Here is a 5,136-nt window from a genome sequence, read left to right as displayed (position 1 = left end):
TTGGGGTCCCACAGACTTCCAAAAGTTGTTCCATGACCTCAGTATGGATGAACACACACACACACACACACACACACACACACACACACACACACACTAAATATAATTTTAAACGCAAAGGTTAGTATCCCAATATATATGGAACTAAAAAGAAGAAGAAGAAGAAGAAGAAGAAGAAGAAGAAGAAGAAGAAGAAGAAGAAGAAGAAGCAGCAGCAGCTCCAAGGCAAGAAAATAAATAATCCTGTTGAGCAGAGAACTCAAGGAGACATTTCTCAAAAGATTGTATGTAAATCACTGTCTTAGTTAGGGTTCTATTGCTGTAAAGAGACACCATGACCATGGCAACTCTGATAAAGGAAAACATTTAACTGGGGCTGGCTTATAGGTCAGAGGTCCGGTCCGCTGTCATCACGGTGGGACATGCAGCAGCACTCAGGCAGACATGGTGCTGGAGAGGTTGCTGAGAGGTCTACATCTGAAACAGCGAACCGCTGAAGGAGAGAGCACCATTGGGCCTGGCTTGAGGGTCTGAAATCTCAAAGTGACACATCCCCAGTGACACACTTCCTCCAACAGGGCCACACCTTGCTGCGGCATGTCTTTCTGTGTGCTGTGAATATGTGTTACTCTGATTGGTTGATAAATAAAGCTGCATTGGCCTATGGCAGGGCAGGATGGAGCCAGGTGAGAAAAATCCAAGAGAAATAGTGAGAGGAGAAAGGAGAGCAAGGGGAGACGCCAAACCGCCATCCAAGGAGCAACATGTAATGGGATGCAGGTAAAGCCACAGAACACGGGACGATACATAGATGAATAGGAATGGGTTAATTTAAGAAGCCTTCCATAGGCCATACAGTGGGGACCGAGGGTGGGAGAGACTTGTCCTGACCACAGGGCTGGGTGGGACACAGAGAAACTTCCCTCTACAGCACCTTCTAATAGTACCACCTCCTATGAGTCTTGGGGCCATTTTATTCAAATCACCACAATCATAATGGGGATGTTTAAAAAAAAATCCAATGTCACCAATCATCAGTAGAATATCAATTAGATCCACAGTGAGTTTTCACCTCACATGTGTTAGACTGGTTGGTATCAAAAAGACAAATGAAAGGTGGAGTGTACTGGTGGCACACAATTCTAATCCCAGTACTGGGGAGACTAAGGCAGAAGGATCATGGATTTGAACCCAGCCTGGGCTTCACAGTGAGAGAACCTACCTCAGAATAAATATATGAATTGCAAATGACTGAATGTTGAGGGTGTAGCAAAGGGTACTCTTGCACACTGTTAAGAATGCAAATTAGTACAGTTGCTGTAGGAAATAATACAGAGGTTCCTTTAAAAAAGTTAAAATTAGATGGTAGGGCACTGGAGATATAGTTCAGTTTCTTAGCATGCATGAAGCCATGGATTCAATTCCCAGCGCTACACAAACTATAATCCCAACATTTGGGAGATAGAGACAGGAGAATCAGAAGTTCAGGGTCATCCCTCCAGTATATATTGGGTTCAAGGCCAGGCTAGCATATATGAGACACTATCTCAAAGATATATTTCTAAAGAGAACTACCATATTCTCCATCAAATCCACCACTGGATATTTATCCAAGAACATTAGATCAGTATGCTTAAAAGTGAGTGGCATTCTCATGATCACTGAATCACTAGACATAATGACCAAGTCACAGGAACACCTCAAGCATCTATTAATAGATGAGTGGATAAAGGGGCATGAGGTATATATACATATACATATATATCATGTTTGAGAAAGAAATCTTGTCCACTAAGAACAACGTGGGTGAACATAGAGAGCTTTGTGTTAGCAGAAATAAGTCAGAGACAGACAGCTATTGCAGGATCTTGCTTACATCTAGAAATTAGAAAAGCCAAACTCACAGAAGCAGGAAGTAGAGTGGTGGTTATAGGAATTCTGGGGTGGGGTGACTGAGAAATTTGGGGGTTCACTAGAGGGTAAGAAGATTAGATTAAGACAAATAAGTCCTGGGATATATCATGTGTCACTGTCACTGCAGTTGATAGTGATGACTATGTTCTTGGAAACTGTTTTTATAGAGTAGATACCATTCTTGTCCTTGCTCCATTTCTGTTGCTGTGGTAAAACACTCTGACAAGAACAACTTAAGGGAGAAAGGCCACTTGACTTTATAGATCCAGAAGGATGGAGTCCATCCTGGTAGGGAAGACATGGGAACAAACAAGGGAGAGTATGGCAGTAGGACCAGGAAGCTGGTTGATCACATTGCCCCTGCACTCAGAAAACAAGGCAGGAACAGGAAGTGGGTCCAGGCTATAAAGCCTCAACGCCCACCCTCAGTGACATACTTCCTCCAACAAGGCTCTACCTCCTAAAGGTTCCATAGCCTCCCAAATAATGCCACCAGTGGTGACTAACTCTTCAAACACATGAGCCTGTGGGGGATATTCATATTCAAACCATATCGATGCTCATTTTAAAAAGTGAGCATGTGAAATGGGAGACATGTTAATGACCTTGACTTTATCATATCACAGCGTATACGCTGTGTACCATTAACAGTGCTGGGAAAGTACAAATATGTGTCAGTTAGAGTTAATAAATCCAGGGCTGGCAAGAAAAGAAACCACTCCTGCCTCCGGAGGCCTTAGAGCCTCCAGATTGTGAGAAAGGAAACTTGTCATTTAAGCCATCTTCTCTGTGGCACAACATTATGGCAGCCCTAACAAATGACCATACAATCCTAAATTGGAGCGGTGTTTTATAGTGCTTTGTCTCAGCTCCATGTCTTTAATTTTTCTCCCTTTGTGCTTGCTAGAGTTTTATCAACTTGACACAACCCAGAGTCATTTAGGAAAAGAGACTCTCAATGGAGAAAAATGCTCCCACAAGATGGGCCTATGGTGCATTTTCTTTATTTAATGATTGGTGTGGGAGGGCCAAGCTCACTGTAGGTGGTGCCACCCCTGTGCTGGTGGTCCTCAGGTGTATAAGAAAGAAGGCTGAGCAAGCCATGGAGAGCAAGCCAGTAAGCAGTGCTGCTCTATGGTCTCTTTTTGAGTTCATGTCCTGGTTTCTTTCAGTGATGGTCCTTGATGTGGAACTATAAGAGAAACAAGCCCTTTCCTTCTCAAGGTGCTTTTGGTCAAGGTTTTATCACAACAATGGAAGCTTCTTTTTATGTCATTGGGGAAAATGTACTAAAATGTCAATCTACACACATTGGGACATTTACAGAGGATGCTTAGCATCTATCTGTAGTTGTCCTCAGGAGGAGAACTTAATTCTACTGGAAGGTCCACTTCACTGTTAGTTACTCCTCAAAACAGGAACTAAGATCTAATACTTTTGTGGTCAATCCTTAAATTAGTTAATTTTCTCATTTCTGGGGAAGAAATGAATGTGGGAGTCTTTGGGGAGTCACTATTCTCTTTATCACAGAGGAAGCTTCCTCCTGTGAGAATGGTGTCTACAGCCCTCAACAACGATCAGCATGCTTAGTGTTTTCCCCTAAAGTTAGGAATGAAGCAAAGATGAATTTGTGAATTTATGCTGGAGGTTGTAAATAGACAAAAGCAACTTAAGGTAGGAAGGATTTACTTTGGCTCACAGTTTGGAATACATAGTCCATTGTGGTGGGGAAGGCGTGACTGCAGGACCATGAGGCAGCTGGTCACATTGAATTCACAATCAAGAAGTAGAGAGAGATAAATACAACTGCTCATCTTGCATCCTCCTTTTTTATCCAGTCTGGGACCCCAGCCTATTGATTGTGCTTTTCACATTTAGGGTAAGTTTTCTCATCTCAACCAAACGAATATAGATTCTCACACAAAGACATGCTCAGCTTTGTCTCCTAGGTGATTCTAGAAACTTTCAATACTAACCACCAAGAGCCCCAGCAATACTTGAATTCAATGTCTTGAATTCAATTCAAGTCCTAGGGTGTGTGTTTTCAAGTGACACCAGCTTGAGGGGGTCCCCTACTGGCCTTTCCCTCAAAACAGTTGGTGGCAGATTCCCTAAAATCTTCCCTACTAAGACCATCTGTATTAGTGACTTCTCAATTGCTGTGACAGGACATCATGGCCAACGCAATTCATAAATGAAGGAGTTTAATTTGGCATATTGTTCTGGAGGGTTAGAGTCTGTGATGGCAGAGCAAAGGCTCAGCGGCAGGAAGAGCTGAGAGCTCACGTCTCAAACTGCAAGTAGGAGGCAGAGAACATGCTGGGAATGGCCTGAGTCTCTTGAAACCCCAGTGACACACCTCTTCCAACAAGGCCACACCTCCCAATCCTTCCCAAATAGTTTCACCAACTGGGGACCAAATGTTCAAACAAAGGAGTTTCTGGGGGTCATTCTCATTCAAACTACCACACTATCTTCACCAGACAGCAATAATGAAAGATTTTAAGGTGTCCAGATTTTACTAAAGAGAGAGTGGGACAAAACAAAAGCTATTTATGAGGGGGCAACAAATTTAAAAAAAAAACAACCCACAACATGTATATTAGGTAACATTCAGAGAGACATAAAAGAAAAAAGAACATTATGGAAGTCCCATGTGTCAGATATGAATCACTGCTAGCATTCTGGTGTACTTTTAAATACTTTCTCTCTCTCTCTCTCTCTCTCTCTCTCTCTCTCTCTCTCTCTCTCTCTCTCTCACACACACACACACACACACACACACACACACACACAACATTTATAAACCATTGCAATCCTTGAATGATTATTTTTCCTGAAAGATGTACTTTAAATTTCTATAATTTACTTAGATTCACTATAATTTGTTTAACCCATCTTTTTCTGGGAATCCTTGCCTTAGTCAGAACACTTTCTATTGCAAATGATACAAACTCAAACTAAGTTATGATAAATCAGGGGTGTATTGGCTTAAGTAACTAGGAGGTTATGACTCAGATAGACCAAGACGTAAATGATGTCAGATTTGGGTTTGGCTAGCCTAGGTTGCCTTTCTCTATTTGTTCTGCAAGATGATGACCCTGGCTCTAAGAATCATTGCTATGTGTTGGTGAGTTGACCCCCAGCTATGTATCTAATCATTGAAATGAGAAGGCTCAAGAAGGCTCTGCCCTGATCAATGGATTGAACCACAGACATTTC

Source organism: Onychomys torridus, chromosome 7 (assembly GCF_903995425.1).
Source record: "Onychomys torridus chromosome 7, mOncTor1.1, whole genome shotgun sequence".
Taxonomy (NCBI): domain Eukaryota; kingdom Metazoa; phylum Chordata; class Mammalia; order Rodentia; family Cricetidae; genus Onychomys; species Onychomys torridus.
Note: the sequence above shows the minus strand (reverse complement) of the source record.